We start from the raw sequence: 20,078 nt of genomic DNA, 5'->3' as shown, positions 1-20,078 counted from the left end.
AGGAACCCTCCTACCAACACTACAAAAAGAAGAATTCTGCGTGGACTCCTCCTGACGGTCGAAATGACAGACTGGACCTCTACATAGAGTGTTTCCGCAGACGTGCACAGGCTGAAATTGTGGACAAACAACATCACTTGTCCCATAACCTCAGCCGTACAGAACGCAATGCCATCCACAGCCTCAGAAACAACTCTGACATTATCATCAAAGGGGCTGACAAAGGAGGTGCTGTAGTCATAATGAACAGGTCAGATTATGAACAGGAGGCTGCCAGGCAACTCTCCAAGACCACATTCTACAGGCCACTATCCTCTGATCCCACTGAGGAATACCAAAAGAAACTACACCATCTGCTCAAGAAACTCCCAGCTATAGTACGGGAACAAATCTACATGGACACACCCCCAGAACCCCGACCAGGGGTATTCTATCTGCTACCCAAGATCCATAAACCCGGAAACCCTGGACGCCCCATCATCTCAGGCATTGGCACTCTGACGGCAGGATTATCTGGCTATTTGGCCTCTCTCCTCAGGCCCTATGCTACCAGCACTCCCAGCTATCTTCGAGACACCACCAACTTCCTGAGGAAACTACAATGCATTGATGTTCTTCCTGGAAACACCATCCTGGCCACCATGCATGTAGAAGCACTTTATACCAATATTCTACATGAGGATGGACTACAAGCTGTCAGGAACAGTATCCCTGATGAGGCCACAGCAAGCCTGGTGGCTGAGCTTTGTGACTTTGTCCTCACCCACAACCACTTCAGATTTGGGGACAACTTATACCTTCAAGTCAGTGGCACTGCTATGGGTACTCGCATGGCCCCACAGTATGCCAACATTTTTATGGCTGACTTAGAACAACGCTTCCTCAGCTCTCGTCCCCTAGTGCCCCTCCTCTACTTGCGCTACATTGACGACATCTTCATCATATGGACCCACGGAAAGGAGGCCCTTGAAGAATTCCACCTGGACTTCAACAATTTCCATCCCACCATCAACCTCAGCCTGGACCAGTCCACACAAGAGATCCACTTCCTGGACACTACAGTACAAATAAGTGATGGTCACATAAACACCACCCTATACCGGAAACCTACTGACCGCTATACGTACCTACATGCCTCCGGCTTCCATCCAAGACACATCACACGATCCATTGTCTACAGCCAAGCCCTAAGATACAACCGAATTTGCTCCAACCCCTCAGACAGAGACAAACACCTACAAGATCTTTATCAAGCATTCGTAAAACTACAATACCCACCTGGGGAAGTGAGGAAACAGATTGACAGAGCAAGACGGGTACCCAGAAATCACCTACTACAGGACAGGCCCAACAAGGACAATAACAGAACACCACTGGCCATCACATACAGCCCCCAGCTAAAACCTCTCCAGCGCATTATCCACGATCTACAACCTATCCTGGAAAATGATCCCTCACTCTCACAGACCTTGGGAGGCAGGCCAGTCCTCGCTTACAGACAACCCCCCAACCTGAAGCAAATACTCACCAGCAACTACACACCACACCACAGAAACACCAACCCAGGAACCTATCCCCGTAGCAAACCTCGTTGCCTACTCTGTCCCCATATCTACTCTGGCAACAGCATCAGAGGACCCAACCACATCAGCCACACCATCAGGGACTCATTCACCTGCAAATCCACTAATGTCATATATGCCATCATGTGCCAGCAATGCCCCTCTCCCATGTACATTGGCCAAACCGGACAGTCCCTCCGCAAAAGAATAAATGGACACAAATCGGACATCAGGAGTGGTAACATACATAAGCCAGTAAGTGAACACTTCAATCTCCCTGGTCATTCTATTACAGATTTAAAAGTCACTATCATTGAACAAAAAAACTTCAGAAACAGACTTCAAAGAGAAACAGCAGAACTAAAATTCATTTGCAAATTCAACACCATTAATCTGGGCTTGAATAGGGACTGGGAGTGGCTGGCTCACTACAGAAGCAGCTTTTCCTCTCCTGGAATTGACACCTCCTCATCTATTATTTGGAGTGGACTACATCCACCCTGATTTTTGAATTGGCCCTGTCAACACTGGTTCTCCACTTGTGAAGTAACTCCCTGCTCTCCATGTGTCAGTATATAATGCCTGCATCTGTAACTTTCACTCTATGCATCCGAAGAAGTGAGGTTTTTACTCACGAAAGCTTATGCCCAAATAAATCTGTTAGTCTTTAAGGTGCCACCAGACTCCTTGTTGTTTTCCTAATATCCCCAGTGATTCTACGGGACAAAATCCCAGGGAGGGAATAAAATTCTGCCACCTTAAACTAGTGTTTTCCATGCCTAGAATTCAGATGGCACCAGGTGGATCAGACTGAACAGGTTACAAACCTCTCCGAGGCACTTACTTTCTCAACAGGGACTTCTGTTTTCTAGTAAAATGGGTAAAAGGAAAGGAGAAAACTCGAAAGAGGCTCCTGCTCACACTCACATATGTGAACCCTAATAATCTCTCAGTCCTCAAAGAGAGCTCGAGAAGGAGACTTGCTGAAGCAAAGCCACAGGGGTCTCTGAGGTTTCCCTGGCCCTGCGCCCCTGTTTTGCCTGGCTGATGTGAGCATCTCTCTCTGAGGTCACCACCTCCCTAACAACTTTGACCAATAGGCTGAGCTCCTGCAAAAGGCCTTTGTGATGTCACTGCCACACCCACCCATCCCCTGAAGTGCTAATATCCTGCTGCTGGCCTGACACTTTGGAGGTTTGAGCTACTCTGTGTGGATCACCCCACTCAATGCGTCTTCATTCTAGGAAGCAAGCCGGTTAGACAGTAAAACATTAGAGGCTGCTCCCAATGCTACACTCAGTGTTTCCAAAATTAATACACTTTATGGCCAGAAGAGACCTTTAGAGCATCTCATCTAACCCCCTGCATATCATAGGCTTCCTGTATAGGACAATAGTTACTTTTTGGGCACAAACATTCCAGAAAGGCATCTAGTTTCATTCAATGACTTCAAGAGATGGAGAATCCACCACTTTCCCTTTCACTGAGTGCCAGGGGGCTCCATTTCCCCTTCCACTAGCTCCCCATTTACAGTGAGCCAGAGCAGTACCTGCAACAGAGAGCGGGAGTTGCTGAAGGCCTCAGAGGCACAACCCCTGCAGTGTCTCAGGCACCTGGCGCAAGTGATGGATGATGCGGAGCTGGTGCCTCACTTTGGCCGTGACGCCCTCCTGCTGCAAGGGAATGAGAACCTGTCAGACTCAAACGCCCCGAGGAATCAGGGGGAATTAAGGGCACCTGGAACCAGCAGTATTTCCACTCAGCACCTGCCCAACACTGAGGGATGAATTCACCTCCTGAATCCCAGAATGGAGTCTTCTTGTCCTTTCTAGTAACCTCCAGTGCCAATCCCCCTCCTTCTAGGGTGAGCTCCTGCTACCTCCCCCTCAGTGTCCTTGACAGCTGTTCCACCTCCAAACCACAGCTTAAGTCATCAGAAACCTCTTCTATACCCCCACCAAGGTTGGGCTGGGAGGCGGGTCTAGCAGTGGGGGCAGGAGGGATTCTGGCAGCAGTGAAGTGGGTTGCGGGGAGGTTGAGATCTTGCCCAAGTCATCCAAGACACTAACGCTAAGCCACAGGATGGCAGCATCTAGTGTCTGTGGAGTCCAAGCACTATTTCAACCCCACAGTTTTGGATGAACTTCCCACAAGAGGAGGTGAAGATCATCCCCAGCAACACACACACACACACACACACACACACACACACACCACTCCTGGTGGTGGGAGGGGAACAGGAGAAAGGACAAAAGAAGTAAGAGATGAAGAGAAAGGAAGGAGGGATGGTGGAAAAGGTAAAACGAAAAGGACAAACCCTAATGTCCCCAGTGATTCCACGGGACAAAATCCCGTGTGGACTACAAAATTCTGTCACCTTGAACTAGTGTTTTCCATGCCTAGAATTCAACGGGCACCAGGTGGATCAGACTGAGCAGGTTCAAAAACCTCTTGGAGGCTCTTACCTTCTAAACAGGGACGTCTGTTTTCTAGTAAAATCAGTAAAAGGGAAGGAGAAAACTCGAAAGAGGCTCCTGCTCTCACTCACATACGTGAACCCTAATACTCTCTCAGTCCTCAAAGAGAGACCTCGAGAAGGAGACTTGCTAAAGCAAAGCCACAGGGGTCTCTGAGGTTTCCCTGGCCCTGCGCCCCTGACTGATGTCAGCATCTCTCTCTGAGGTCACCACCTCCCTAACACCTTTGACCAATACGCTGAGATACTGCATGTAGCGGGGCGGCCTGGCTCCCAGGCGCCCCAGGAAGTCAAGGCCACCGCGGCCTGTCCCCACCCCCCGGAAGTCAAGGGGCGGGACAGGAAGTATAAAGGCCAAGCCACAGCGCTCAGTAGCTGGCCGGCAGCGGGAGAGGACAGACGCTGGTGCCCGAGCTCCCGCGGACCTGAGCCTGCCGAGAGCCCGGTATCCTGAGGAACGGTCTGAGCTTCCCCCCGCCAAGGGCCCAGAGGGAGTGACAGACCTACCTGCTGCTCGGGGCCCGGAGCAGCCCATGATCTGCGACCCAGCAGACGGAACTCAGGAGGAACAGGTACCCATGGAGGAGGAGATGGGAAGTGGCCCGGGGATAGCAGACCCCGAACCCATGTCAGTGTGTTGCGGTCAGGATCCCCACTGACTGCGCGGCAGACGGACTGCTGCGGATAGGGCCCCGGGCTGGAACACAGTGGAGTGGGTGGGCCTGTGTTCCCCCTTGCCACCCCGTGCTGGGTGGCAGTCTCTCCTCCTCCTTGTCCAAGGGGCCTGGGCCTCTGACTGACGATTGGTTTGCTGCCCCGCCCTGACCTAGGGCCTGGGCTAACCCAAACTGACCCAGCTCCTGCTACAAGGCCTGGGCCGCTGACTGACTACTGGTTTGTTCCCCGCCCTGACCCAGGGCCGGAGCTGTTGATTGTGTGCTCAGTCCCTGCATAAGGGCCTGAGCTCTGAACTGTTGATTGTGTGCTCAGTCCCTGCACAAAGGCCTGAGCGCCGAACTGCTAATTGTGTGCTCAGCCCCTACCCAAAGGTCTGGGACCTAGACTGTTATTCGCTTTGTAGCGGGGCGGCCTGGCTCCCAGGTACCCCAGGAAGGGACGAGCCCCACCCCGGAACTACTACACTGCAAAAGGCCTTTGTGCAGGGACTGCCACACCCACCCATCCCCTGAAGTGCTAATGTCCTGCTGCTGGCCTGACACTTTGAAGGTTTCAGCTACTCTCTGTGGATCACCCCACTCGATGCGTCTTCATTCTAGGAAGCAAGCCGGCTAGACAGTAAAGCATCAGAGGCTGCTCCCAATACTACACTCAGTGTTTCCAAAATTACTACACTTTATGGCCAGAAGAGACCTTTAGAACATCTCATCTAACCCCCTGCATATCATAGGCTTCCTGTATAGTACAATAGGTACTTTTTGGGCACACACATTCCAGAAAGGCATCTAGTCTTCATGAAATGACATCAAGAGATGGAGAATCCACCACTTTCCCTTTTACTGAGTGCCAGGGGGCTCCATTTCCCCTTCCACTAGCACCCCATTTACAGTGAGCCAGAGCAGTACCTGCAGCAGGGAGCGGGAGTTGCTGATGGCCTCAGAGGCACAGCCCCTGCAGTGTCTAAGGCACCTGGCACAAGTGCCGGATGATGCGGAGCTGGTGCATCACTCTGGCCATGACGTCCTCCTGCTGCAAGGGAACGAGAACCTGTCAAAGACTCAAACCCCCCGAGGAATCAGGGGGAATTAAGGGCACCTGGAACCAGCAGTATTTAAACTGACTACCTGCCCACCACTGAGGGATGAATTCACCTCCTGAACCCCAGAATGGAGTCTTCTTGTCCTTTCTAGTAACCTCCAGTGCCAACCCACCACCTTGTAGGGTGAGCTCCTGCTACCTCCCCCTCAGTACCCTTGACAGCTGTTCTACCTCCAAACCACAGCTTAAGTCATCAGAAACCTCTTCTATACCCCCACCCAGGTTGGGCAGGGAGGCGGCTCTAGCAGGGGGGGCAGGAGGGATTCTGCCAGCAGTGAAGTGGGTTGCGGGGAGGTTGAGATCTTGCCCCAATCATCCCAGACACTAATGCTAAGCCACAGGATGGCAGCATCTAGTGTCTGTGGAGTCCAAGCACTATTTCAACCCCACAGTTTTGGATGAACTTCCCACAAGAGGAGGTGAAGATCATCCCCAGCAACACACACACACACACACACACACACACACACACACCACTCCTGGTGGTGGGAGGGGAACAGGAGAAAGGACAAAAGAAGTAAGAGATGAAGAGAAAGGAAGGAGGGATGGTGGAAAAGGTAAAACGAAAAGGACAAACCCTAATGTCCCCAGTGATTCCACGGGACAAAATCCCGTGTGGACTACAAAATTCTGTCACCTTGAACTAGTGTTTTCCATGCCTAGAATTCAACGGGCACCAGGTGGATCAGACTGAGCAGGTTCAAAAACCTCTTGGAGGCTCTTACCTTCTAAACAGGGACGTCTGTTTTCTAGTAAAATCAGTAAAAGGGAAGGAGAAAACTCGAAAGAGGCTCCTGCTCTCACTCACATACGTGAACCCTAATACTCTCTCAGTCCTCAAAGAGAGACCTCGAGAAGGAGACTTGCTAAAGCAAAGCCACAGGGGTCTCTGAGGTTTCCCTGGCCCTGCGCCCCTGACTGATGTCAGCATCTCTCTCTGAGGTCACCACCTCCCTAACACCTTTGACCAATACGCTGAGATACTGCATGTAGCGGGGCGGCCTGGCTCCCAGGCGCCCCAGGAAGTCAAGGCCACCGCGGCCTGTCCCCACCCCCCGGAAGTCAAGGGGCGGGACAGGAAGTATAAAGGCCAAGCCACAGCGCTCAGTAGCTGGCCGGCAGCGGGAGAGGACAGACGCTGGTGCCCGAGCTCCCGCGGACCTGAGCCTGCCGAGAGCCCGGTATCCTGAGGAACGGTCTGAGCTTCCCCCCGCCAAGGGCCCAGAGGGAGTGACAGACCTACCTGCTGCTCGGGGCCCGGAGCAGCCCATGATCTGCGACCCAGCAGACGGAACTCAGGAGGAACAGGTACCCATGGAGGAGGAGATGGGAAGTGGCCCGGGGATAGCAGACCCCGAACCCATGTCAGTGTGTTGCGGTCAGGATCCCCACTGACTGCGCGGCAGACGGACTGCTGCGGATAGGGCCCCGGGCTGGAACACAGTGGAGTGGGTGGGCCTGTGTTCCCCCTTGCCACCCCGTGCTGGGTGGCAGTCTCTCCTCCTCCTTGTCCAAGGGGCCTGGGCCTCTGACTGACGATTGGTTTGCTGCCCCGCCCTGACCTAGGGCCTGGGCTAACCCAAACTGACCCAGCTCCTGCTACAAGGCCTGGGCCGCTGACTGACTACTGGTTTGTTCCCCGCCCTGACCCAGGGCCGGAGCTGTTGATTGTGTGCTCAGTCCCTGCATAAGGGCCTGAGCTCTGAACTGTTGATTGTGTGCTCAGTCCCTGCACAAAGGCCTGAGCGCCGAACTGCTAATTGTGTGCTCAGCCCCTACCCAAAGGTCTGGGACCTAGACTGTTATTCGCTTTGTAGCGGGGCGGCCTGGCTCCCAGGTACCCCAGGAAGGGACGAGCCCCACCCCGGAACTACTACACTGCAAAAGGCCTTTGTGCAGGGACTGCCACACCCACCCATCCCCTGAAGTGCTAATGTCCTGCTGCTGGCCTGACACTTTGAAGGTTTCAGCTACTCTCTGTGGATCACCCCACTCGATGCGTCTTCATTCTAGGAAGCAAGCCGGCTAGACAGTAAAGCATCAGAGGCTGCTCCCAATACTACACTCAGTGTTTCCAAAATTACTACACTTTATGGCCAGAAGAGACCTTTAGAACATCTCATCTAACCCCCTGCATATCATAGGCTTCCTGTATAGTACAATAGGTACTTTTTGGGCACACACATTCCAGAAAGGCATCTAGTCTTCATGAAATGACATCAAGAGATGGAGAATCCACCACTTTCCCTTTTACTGAGTGCCAGGGGGCTCCATTTCCCCTTCCACTAGCACCCCATTTACAGTGAGCCAGAGCAGTACCTGCAGCAGGGAGCGGGAGTTGCTGATGGCCTCAGAGGCACAGCCCCTGCAGTGTCTAAGGCACCTGGCACAAGTGCCGGATGATGCGGAGCTGGTGCATCACTCTGGCCATGACGTCCTCCTGCTGCAAGGGAACGAGAACCTGTCAAAGACTCAAACCCCCCGAGGAATCAGGGGGAATTAAGGGCACCTGGAACCAGCAGTATTTAAACTGACTACCTGCCCACCACTGAGGGATGAATTCACCTCCTGAACCCCAGAATGGAGTCTTCTTGTCCTTTCTAGTAACCTCCAGTGCCAACCCACCACCTTGTAGGGTGAGCTCCTGCTACCTCCCCCTCAGTACCCTTGACAGCTGTTCTACCTCGAAACCACAGCTCAAGTTATCAGAACCCTCTTCTCCACCCCCACCCAGGTTGGGCAGGGAGGCGGCTCTAGCAGGGGGGGCAGGAGGGATTCTGCCAGCAGTGAAGTGGGTTGCGGGGAGGTTGAGATCTTGCCCCAATCATCCCAGACACTAATGCTAAGCCACAGGATGGCAGCATCTAGTGTCATTGGAGTTCAAGCACTATTTCAACCCCACAGTTTTGGATCAACTTCCCACAAGGGGAGGTGAAGAGCACCCCCAGCAACACACACACACACACACACACACACCACTCCTGGTGGTGGCAGGTGAACAGGAGAAAGGACAAAAGAAGTAAGAGATGAAGAGAAAGGAAGGAGGGATGGAGGAAAAGGTAAAACGAAAATGACAAACACTAATGTCCCCTGTGATTCTACGGGACAAAATCCCACAGAGGGAATAAAATTCTGCCACCTTAAACTAGTGTTTTCCATGCCTAGAATTCAGCTGGCACCAGATGGATCAGACTGAGCAGGTTCCAAAACCTCTTGGAGGCTCTTACCTTCTAAATAGGGACGTCTGTTTTCTAGTAAAATCCGTCAAAGGAAAGGAGAAAACTCCAAAGAGGCTCCTGCTCGCACTCACACATGTGAACACTAATACTCTCTCAGTCCTCAAAGAGAGACCTCGAGAAGGAGACTTGCTGAAGCAATAACAGACACTTGGTGGGATAACTCACATGACTGGAGTACTGTCATGGATGGATATAAACTGTTCAGGAAGGACAGGCAGGGCAGAAAAGGTGGGGGAGTTGCATTGTATGTAAGAGAGGAGTATGAGTGCTCAGAGGTCCGGTATGAAACTGTAGAAAAACCTGAGAGTCTCTGGATAAAGTTGAGAAGTGTGAGCAACAAGGGGGATGTCACGGTTGGAGTCTGGTATAGACCACCAGACCAGGGGGATGAGGTGGACGAGGCTTTCTTCTGGCAACTAGCAGAAGTTGCTAGATCGCAGGCCCTGGTTCTCATGGGAGACTTTAATCACCCTGATATCTGCTAGGAGAGCAATACAGCGGTGCACAGACAATCCAGGAAGTTTTTGGAAAGTGTAGGGCACAATTTCCTGGTGCAAGTGCTGGAGGAACCAACTAGGGGCAGAGCTTTTCTCGACCTGCTGCTCACAAACAGGGAAGAATTAGTAGGGGAAGCAAAAGTGGATGGGAACCTGGGAGGCAGTGACCATGAGATGGTCGAGTTCAGGATCCTGACACAAGGAAGAAAGGAGAGCAGCAGAATACGGACCCTGGACTTCAGAAAAGCAGACTTTGACTCCCTCAGGGAACAGATGGGCAGGATCCCCTGGGAGAATAACATGAAGGGCAAAGGGGTCCAGGAGAGCTGGCTGTATTTTAAAGAATCCTTATTGCGGTTGCAGGAACAAACCATCCCGATGTGTAGAAAGAATAGTAAATATGGCAGGCGACCAGCTTGGCTAAACAGTGAAATCCTTGCTGATCTTAAACGCAAAAAAGAAGCTTACAAGAAGTGGAAGATTGGACAAATGACCAGGGAGGAGTATAAAAATATTGCTCAGGCATGCAGGAGTGAAATCAGGAAGGCCAAATCACACTTGGAGTTGCAGCTAGCAAGAGATGTTAAGAGTAACAAGAAGGGTTTCTTCAGGTATGTTAGCAACAAGAAGAAAGTCAAGGAAAGTGTGGGCCCCTTACTGAATGAGGGAGGCAACCTAGTGACTGAGGATGTGGAAAAAGCTAATGTACTCAATGCTTTTTTTGCCTCTGTCTTCACGAACAAGGTCAGCTCCCAGACTGCTGCACTGGGCAGCACAATATGGGGAGAAGGTGACCAGCCCTCTGTGGAGAAAGAAGTGGTTCGGGACTATTTAGAAAAACTGGACGTGCACAACTCCATGGGGCTGGATGCGCTGCATCCGAAGGTGCTAAAGGACTTGGCGGATGAGATTGCACAGCCATTAGCCATTATTTTTGAAAACTCATGGCGATCGAGGGAGGTCCCGGATGACTGGAAAAAGGCTAATGTAGTGCCCATCTTTAAAAAAGGGAAGGAGGAGGATCCGGGGAACTACAGGCCAGTCAGCCTCACCTCAGTCCCTGGAAAAATCATGGAGCAGGTCCTCAAGGAATCAATGATGAAACACTTAGAGGAGAGGAAAGTGATCAGGAACAGTCAGCATGGATTCACCAAGGGGAAGTCGTGCCTGACTAACCTAATTGCCTTCTATGATGAGATAACTGGCTCTGTGGATGAGGGGAAAGCAGTGGATGTGTTATTCCTTGACTTTAGCAAAGCTTTTGATACGCTCTCCCACAGTATTCTTGCCACCAAGTTAAAGAAGTATGGGATGGATGGATGGACTGTAAGGTGGATAGAAAGCTGGCTGGATCGTCGGGCTCAACGGGTAGTGATCAATGGCTCCATGTCTAGTTGGCAGCCGGTTTCAAGCGGAGTAGTGCCCCAAGGGTCGGTCCTGGGGCCGGTTTTGTTTAATATCTTTATTAATGATCTGGAGGATGGTGTGGACTGCACTCTCAGCAAGTTTGCAGATGACACTAAACTAGGAGGCGTGGTAGATACGCTAGAGGGTAGGGATCGGATACAGAGGGACCTAGACAAATTAGAGGATTGGGCCAAAAAAAACCTGATGAAGTTCAACAAGGACAAGTGCAGAGTCCTGCACTTAGGACGGAAGAATCCCATGCACTGCTACAGACTAGGGACCGAATGGCTAGGTAGCAGTTCTGCAGAAAAGGACCTAGGGGTCACAGTGGACGAGAAGCTGGATATGAGTCAACAGTGTGCTCTTGTTGCCAAGAAGGCTAACGGCATTTTGGGCTGTATAAGTAGGGGCATTGCCAGCAGATCGAGGAACGTGATCGTTCCCCTTTATTCGACATTGGTGAGGCCTCATCTGGAATACTGTGTCCAGTTTTGGGCCTGTGGAAGCAGAGAAAGAGCTCACAGGAAGGGGATGCAATGCATGACAGTTCGTTAGCAAGAGTTAGGCTAACTGTAACCCTAATAACGCGAGATTTGTAGAAGCGAGGAATGTGTGAGGCGGGTGAGAAAGAACTGTGTAAGAAGTCATTATGACCTGGTATAGATAAGGTGTAGAAGACCTTGTGTAGATAAGGTATAGAAAATATTGTATGTTGGCAAGAGTCAAAACAAGTGAAGAAATGAGATATCAAGATGGCCTATGTAGAAACAAAACGCAGCTGTCCCTCGTTATTTCTGTAATGAAAGGTATAAATGCTTGCTGTAATTAGTTACCTGGGAGAGACCTGCTTAGCTCTCTCCCTCTGGGCAATTGTGAGAGTTAATAAAGCATCTGACTTGCTGTACCTAAACAAATAGTGAGAACTCTGTTTTTCTCCGACAGGCCCCACACTACAAGAAGGATGTGGAAAAATTGGAAAGAGTCCAGTGGAGAGCAACAAAAATGATTAGGGGTCTGGAGCACATGACTTATGAGGAGAGGCTGAGGGAACTGGGATTGTTTAGTCTCCAGAAGAGAAGAATGAGGGGGGATTTGATAGCAGCCTTCAACTACGTGAAGGGGGGTTCCAAAGAGGATGGAGCTCGGTTGTTCTCAGTGGTGACAGATGACAGAACAAGGAGCAATGGTCTCAAGTTGCAGTGGGGGAGGTCCAGGTTGGATATTAGGAAACACTATTTCACTAGGAGGGTGGTGAAGCACTGGAATGCGTTAACTAGGGAGGTGGTGGAGTCTCCTTCCTTGGAGGTTTTTAAGGCCCGGCTTGACAAAGCCCTGGCTGGGATGATTTAGTTGGGAATTGGTCCTGCTTTGAGGACGGGGTTGGAGTAGATGACCTCTTGAGGTCCCTTCCAACCCTGATATTCTATGATTCTATGAAAGTCACAGGGGTCTCTGAGGTTTCCCTGGCCCTAAGCCCCTGTCCTGCCTGGCTGATGTCAGCATCTCTCTCTGAGGTTACCACCTCCCTAACACCTTTGACCAATAGGCTGAGGTCCTGAAAAGGCCTTTGTGATGTCACTGCCACACCCACCCATCCCCGGAAGTGCTAATGTCCTGCTGCTGGCCTGACACTTTGAAGGTTTGAGCTACTCTGTGTGGATCACCCCACTCAATGCGTCTTCATTCTAGGAAGCAAGCCGGCTAGACAGTAAAACATCAGAGGCTGCTCCCAATACTACACTCAGTGTTTCCAAAATTTGTAGACTTTATGGCCACAAGAGACCTTTAGAGCATCTCATCTAACCCCTTGCATACCATAGGCTTGCTGTATAGTACAATAGTTACTTTTTGGGCACACACATTCCAGAAAGGCATCTAGTCTTCCTTCAATGACATCAAGAGATGGAGAATCCACCACTTTCCCTTTTAGTGAGTAACAGGGGGCTCCATTTCCCCTTCCACTAGCTCCCCATTTACAGTGAGACAGAGCAGTACCTGCAGCAGGGAGCGGGAGTTGCTGATGGCCTCAGAGGCACAGCCCCTGCAGTGTCTCAGGAATCTGGCGCAAGTGCCGGATGATGCGGAGCTGGTGCATCACTTTTGGCCGTGACGTCCTCCTGCTGCAAGGGAACGAGAACCTGTCAGAGACTCAAACGCCCCGAGGAATCTGGAGGAATTAAGGGCACCTGGAACCAGCAGTATTTCCACCCAGCACCTGCCGACCACTGAGGGATAAATTCACCTCCTGAACCCCAGAATGGAGTCTTCTTGTCCTTTCTAGTAACCTCCAGTGACAACCCCCCTCCTTGAAGGATGAGCTCCTGCTATCTCCCCCTCAGTGCCCTTGACAGCTGTTCCACCTCCAAACCACAGCTCAAGTTATTAGTACCTTTGGACACAGACTGGCTAACCTAGTGAGGAGGGCTTTAAACTAGGTTCGACGGGGACAGGTGAGCAAAGCCCACAGGTAAGTGGGGAACATGGAGACCGGGGAGATGGGTCAAAAACGAGAGGGAGTGTGGGCTATATTGTCAGAGAGAAAGGAGGGTCAGGACAAAACTGGGAGGAAAGATCAAACCAGTATCTTAGATGCCTATATACAAATGCGAGAAGTATGGGGAATAAGCAGGAAGAACTGGAAGTGCTAATAAATAAATACAACTATGACATTGTTGGCATCACTGAAACTTGGTGGGATAATACACGTGATTGGAATGTTGGTGTGGATGGGTACAGCTTGCTCAGGAAGGATAGACAGGGGAAAAAGGGAGGAGGTGTTGCCTTGTATATTAAAAATGTACACACTTGGACTGAGGTAGAGATGCACATAGGAGACGTTGAGAGTCTGTGGGTTAGGCTAAAAGGGGTAAAAAACAAGGGAGATGTCATGCTAGGAGTCTACTACAGGCCACCTAACCAGGTGGAAGAGGTGGATGAGGCTTTTTTTAAGCAACTAACAAAATCATCCAAAGCCCAAGATTTGGTGGTGATGGGGGACTTCAACTATCCGGCTATATGTTGGGAAAATAACACAGCGGGGCACAGACTATCCAACAAATTCCTGGACTGCATTGGAGACAACTTTTTATTTCAGAAGGTTGAAAAAGCTACTGGGGGGAAGCTGTTCTAGACTTGATTTTAACAAATAGGGAGGAACTCGTTGAGAATTTGAAAGTAGAAGGCAGCCTGGGTGAAAGTGATCATGAAATCATAGAGTTTGCAATTCTAAGGAAGGGTAGAAGGGAGAACAGCAAAATAGAGACAATGGATTTCAGGAAGGCAGATTTTGGTAAGCTCAGAGAGCTGATAGGTAAGGTCCCATGGGAATCAAGACTGAGGGGAAAAACAACTGAGGAGAGTTGGCAGTTTTTCAAAGGGACACTATTAAGGGCCCAAAAGCAAGCTATTCCGCTGGTTAGGAAAGATAGAAACTGTGGCAAAAGACCACCTTGGCTTAACCATGAGATCTTGCATGATCTAAAAAATAAAAAGGAGTCATATAAAAAATGGAAACTGGGACAGATTACAAAGGATGAATATAGGCAAACAACACAGGAATGCAGGGGCAAGATTAGAAAGGCAAAGGCACAAAATGAGCTCAAACTAGCTACGGGAATAAAGGGAAACAAGAAGACTTTTTATCAATACATTAGAAGCAAGAGGAAGACCAAAGACAGGGTAGGCCCACTGCTTAGTGAAGAGGGAGAAACAGTAACAGGAAACTTGGAAATGGCGGAGATGCTTAATGATTTCTTTGTTTCGGTCTTCACCGAGAAGTCTGAAGGAATGCCTAACATAGTGAATGCTAATGGGAAGGGGGTAGGTTTAGCAGATAAAATAAAAAAAGAAAAAGTTAAAAATCACTTAGAAAAGTTAGATGCCTGCAAGTCACCCGGGCCTGATGAAATGCATCCTAGAATACTCAAGGAGCTAATAGAGGAGGTATCTGAGCCTCTAGCTATTATCTTTGGAAAATCAGGGGAGACGGGAGAGATTCCAGAAGACTGGAAAAGGGCAAATATAGTGCCCATCTATAAAAAGGGAAATAAAAACAACCCAGGAAACTACAGACCCCAGTGAGTTTAACTTCTGTGCCAGGGAAGATAATGGAGCAAGTAATTAAGGAAATCATCTGCAAACACTTGGAAGGTGGTAAGGTGATAGGGAACAGCCAGCATGGATTTGTGAAGAACAAATCATGTCAAACCAATCTGATAGCTTTCTTTGATAGGATAACGAGCCTTGTGGATAAGGGTGAGGCTGTGGATGTGGTATACCTAGACTTTAGTAAGGCATTTGATACGGTCTCGCATGATATTCTTATTGATAAACTAGGCAAATACAATTTAGATGGGGCTACTATAAGGTGGGTGCATAACTGGCTGGATAACCGTACTCAGAGAGTTGTTATTAATAGTTCCCAATCCTGCTGGAAAGCCATAACGAGTGGGGTATCGCAGGGGTCTGTTTTGGGACCGGCGCTGTTCAATATCTTCATCAACGACTTAGATATTGGCATAGAAAGTACGCTTATTAAGTTTGCGGATGATACCAAACTGGGAGGGATTGCAACTGCTTTGGAGGACAGGGTCATAATTCAAAATGATCTGGACAAATTGGAGAAATGGTCTGAGTTAAACAGGATGAAGTTTAACAAAGACAAATGCAAAGTGCTCCACTTAGGAAGGAACAATCAGTTTCACACATACAGAATGGGAAGAGACTGTCTAGGAAGGAGTACGGCAGAAAGGGATCTAGGGGTTATAGTGGACCACAAGCTAAATATGAGTCAACAGTGTGATGCTGTTGCAAAAAAAGCAAACCTGATTCTGGGATGTATTAACAGGTGTGTTGTGAGCAAGACACGAGAAGTCATTCTTCCGCTCTACTCTGCTCTGGTTAGGCCTCAGCTGGAGTATTGTGTCCAGTTCTGGGCACCGCATTTTAAAAAAGATGTGGAGAAATTGGAAAGGGTCCAGAGAAGAGCAACAAGAATGATTAAAGGTCTTGAGAACATGACCTATGAAGGAAGGCTGAAAGAATTGGATTTGTTTAGTTTGGAAAAGAGAAGACTGAGAGGAGACATGATAGCAGTTTTCAGGTATTTAAAAGGGTGTCATAAGGAGGAGGGAGAAAACTTGTTCACCTTAGCCTCTAAGGATAGAACCAGAAGCAATGGGTATAAAGTGCAGCAAGGGAGGTCTAGGTTGGACATTAGGAAAAAGTTCCTAACTGTCAGGGTGGTTAAACACTGGAATAAATTGCCGAGGGAGGTTGTGGAATCTCCATCTCTTGAGATATTTAAGAGTAGGTTAGATAAATGTCTATCAGGGATGGTCTAGATGGTATTTGGTCCTGCCATGCGGGCAGGGGACTGGACTCGATGACCTCTCGAGGTCCCTTCCAGTCCGATAATCTATGAATGTATGAAAAAAACACTGTTCTCCACCCCCACCCAGGTTGGCCAGGGAGGCGGCTCTAGCAGGGGGGGCAGGAGGGATTCTGGCAGCAGTGAAGTGGGTTGCGGGGAAGTTGAGATCTTGACCCAAGTCATCCCAGACACTAATGCTAAGCCACAGGATGGCAGCATCTAGTGTTAGTGGAGTCCAAACACTATTTCAACCCCACAGTTTTCGAGGAACAGGAGAAAGGACAAAAGAAGTAAGAGATGAAGAGAAAGGAAGGAGGGATGGAGGAAAAGGTAAAACAAAAAGGACAAACCCTAATGTCCCCAGTGATTCTACGGCACAAAATCCAAGGGATGGAATAAAATTCTGCCATCTTAAACTACTGTTTTCCATGCCTAGAATTCAGCTGGCACCACGTGGATCAGACTGAGCAGCTGCCAAAACCTCTTGGAGGCTCTTACCTTCTAAACAGGGACGTCTGTTTTCTAGTAAAATCAGTAAAAGGAAAGGAGAAAACTCGAAAGAGGCTCCTGCACGCACTCACGTACATGAACCCTAATACTCTCTCAGTCCTCAAAGAAAGACCCCGAGAAGGAGACTTGCTGAAGCAAAGCCACAGGGTCTCTGAGGTTTCCCTGGCCCTGTGCTCCTGTCCTGCCAGGCTGATGTCAGCATCTCTCTCTGAGGTCACCACCTCCCTAACACATTTGACCAATAAGCTGACATCCTGCAAAAGGCCTTTGTGATGTCACTGCCACACCCAACCAAACCCTGAAGTGCTAATGTCCTGCTGCTGGCCTGACACCTTGAAGGTTTGAGGTTGTCATAACTATAAAGGGAAGGGTAACAGCTGTCCTGTGTACAGTACTATAAAATCCTCCTGGCCAGAGACTCCAAAATCCTTTTCCCTGTAAAGGGTTAAGAAGCTCAGGTAACCTGGCTGGCATCTGACCTAAAGGACCAATAAGGGGACAAGATACTTTCAAATCTTGGGGAGGGGAAGGCTTTTGTTTGTGTTCTTTGTTTGTGTGGGTGTTCGCCCTCGGGACTGAGAGGGACCCATCAATCCAGGTTCTCCACATCTTTCTAAACAAGTCTCTCCTATTTCAAACAAGGCGTGTTAGTTTTCCTTTGTTTTCTCAACTTGTAAATGTACCTTTTACTAGAGTGTTTATCTTTGTTTGCTGTACTTTGAACCTAAGACTAGAGGGGAGTCCTCTGAGCTCTTTAAGTTTGATTACCCTGTAAGGTTAATTTCCATACTGATTTTACAGAGATGATTTTTACCTTTTTCTTTAATTAAAAGCCTTATTTTTAAGAACCTGATTGATTTTTCCTTGTTTTAAGATCCAAGGAGTTTGGATCTTGATTCACCAGGAGTTGGTGGGAGGAAGGAGGGGAATGGTTAATTTCTCCTTCTTTTAGATCCAAGGGGGTTGGATCTGTATTCACCAGAAGTTGGTGGGAGGAAGGAGGGGGGACGGTTTATTTCTCCTTGTTTTAAGATCCAAGGGGTTTGGATCTGTATTCACCAGGGAATTGCTGAAAGGTTTCTCAAGGCTACCCAGGGGAGGAAATTAGCCTTGGGATGGTGGTTAAGCTTACAAGTTTTCATGCAGGCCCCTACATTTGTACCCTAAACTTCAAAGTGGGGATACAGCCTTGACACAGGTACTCTCTGTGGATCACCCCACTCAATGCGTCTTCATTCTAGGAAGCAAGCCGGCTAGACAGTAAAACATCACAGGCTGCTCCCAATACTACACTCAGTGTTTCCAAAATTTGTAGACTTTATGGCCACAAGAGACCTTTAGAGCATCTCATCTAAGCCCCTGCATATCATAGGCCTCCTGTATAGTACAATCGTTACTTTTTGGGCGCACACATTCCAGAAAGGCATCTAGTCTTCATTCAATGACATCAAGAGATGGAGAATCCACCACTTTCCCTTTTAGTGAGTGCCAGGGGGCTCCATTTCCCCTTCCACTAGCTCGCCATTTACAGGGAGACAGAGCAGTACCTGCAGCAGGGAGCGGGAGTTGCTGAAGGCCTCAGAGGCGCAGCCCCTGCAGTGTCTCAGGCACCTGGCGCAAGTGCAGGATGATGCGGGTGCATCACTTTTGCCGTGACGTCCTCCTGCTGCAAGGGAACGAGAACCTGTCAGAGACTCAAACGCCCCGAGGAATCAGGGGGAATTAAGGACACCGGGAACCAGCAGTATTTCCACTCAGCACCTGCCCACCACTGAGGGATGAATTCACCTCCTGAACCCCAGAATGGAGTCTTCTTGTCCTTTCTAGTAACCTCCAGTGCCAAATCCCCTCCTTGAAGGGTGAGCTGCTGCTACCTCCCTCTCAGTGCCCTTGACAGATGTTCCACCACCAAACCACAGCTCAAGTTATCAGAACCCTCTTCTCCACCCCCACCCAGGTTGGCCAGGGAGGTGGCTCTAGCAGGGGTGGCAGGAGGGATTCTGCCAGCAGTGAAGTGGGTTCCGGGGAGGTTGAGATCTTGCCCCAAGTCATCCCAGACACCAATGATAATCCACACGATGGCAGCATCTAGTGTCAGTGGAGTCCAAGCACTATTTCAACCACACAGGTTTGGATGAACTCCCCACAAAGGGAGGTGAAGAGCACCCCCAGCAACACACAAACACACACACACACACAAACCACTCCCGGTGGTGGGAGGGGAACAGGAGAAAGGACAAAAGAAGTAAGAGATGAAGAGAAAGGAAGGAGGGAGGGAGGAAAAGGTAAAATGAAAAGGACAAACACTAATGTCCCCAGTGATTCTACGGGACAAAATCACAGGGAGGGAATAAAATTCTGCCGGCTTGAACTAGTGTTTTCCATGCTTAGAATTCAGCTGGCACCAGGTGGATCAGACTGAACAGGATACAAACCTCTCCGAGGCACTTACTTTCCTCAAAGAGAGACCTCAAGGAGGAGACTTGCTGAAGCAAAGCCAGAGGGGTCTCTGAGCTTTCCCTGGCCCTCATGTCAGCATCTCTCTCTGATGTCAGCATCTCTCTCTGAGGTCACCACCTCCCTAACACATTTGACCAATAAGCTGACGTCCTGCAAAAGGCCTTTGTGATGTCACTGCCACACCCAACCAAACCCTGAAGTGCTAATGTCCTCCTGCTGGCCTGACACTTTGAAGGTTTGAGCTACTCTCTGTGAATCACCCCACTCAATGGGTCTTCATTCTAGGAAGCAAGCCGGCTAGACAATAAAACATCAGAGGCTGCTCCCAATGCTACACTCCGTGTTTCCAAAATTACTACACTTTATGGCCAGAAGAGACCTTTAGAGCATCTAATCTAAGCCCCTGCATATCATGGGCTTCCTGTATAGTACAATAGTTACTTTTTGGGTACAAACATTCCAGAAAGGTATCTAGTCTAAATTAAATGACATTAAGAGATGGAGAATCCATCACTTTCCCTTTTAGTGAGTGCCAGGGGGTTCCATTTCCCCTTCCACTAGCTCCCCATTTACAGTGAGCCAGAGCAGTACCTGCAGCAGGGAGCGGGAGTTCCTGAAGGCCTCAGAGGCGCAGCCCCTGCAGTGTCTCAGGCACGTGGCGTAAGTGCAGGATGATGCGGAGCTGGTGCATCATTTTGGCCGTGACGTCCTCCTGCTGCAAGGGAACGAGAACCTGTCAGAGACTCAAACGCCCCGAGGAATCAGGGGGAATTAAGGGAA

The 20,078-nt window shown here is 49.6% G+C and overlaps 2 long non-coding RNA genes across 2 annotated transcripts in view; both read right to left on the bottom strand.

Moving 5' to 3' along the window:
- The window catches only part of LOC135977691 (uncharacterized), a 123,289-nt gene that overhangs the window by 36,790 nt on the left and 66,421 nt on the right, over positions 1-20,078 (bottom strand). The window contains exon 4 of the long non-coding RNA XR_010595114.1: positions 12,953-13,077. This is a non-coding gene — a long non-coding RNA (uncharacterized LOC135977691). The remainder of the gene's footprint in view (positions 1-12,952; positions 13,078-20,078) is intronic.
- The window catches only part of LOC135977690 (uncharacterized), a 43,880-nt gene continuing 43,691 nt past the window's right edge, over positions 19,890-20,078 (bottom strand). The window contains exon 6 of the long non-coding RNA XR_010595113.1: positions 19,890-20,013. This is a non-coding gene — a long non-coding RNA (uncharacterized LOC135977690). The remainder of the gene's footprint in view (positions 20,014-20,078) is intronic.

This window comes from Chrysemys picta, unplaced genomic scaffold (assembly GCF_011386835.1).
Source record: "Chrysemys picta bellii isolate R12L10 unplaced genomic scaffold, ASM1138683v2 scaf11, whole genome shotgun sequence".
NCBI lineage: Eukaryota > Metazoa > Chordata > Testudines > Emydidae > Chrysemys > Chrysemys picta.
This window is presented reverse-complemented; position numbering and strand designations above follow the sequence as displayed.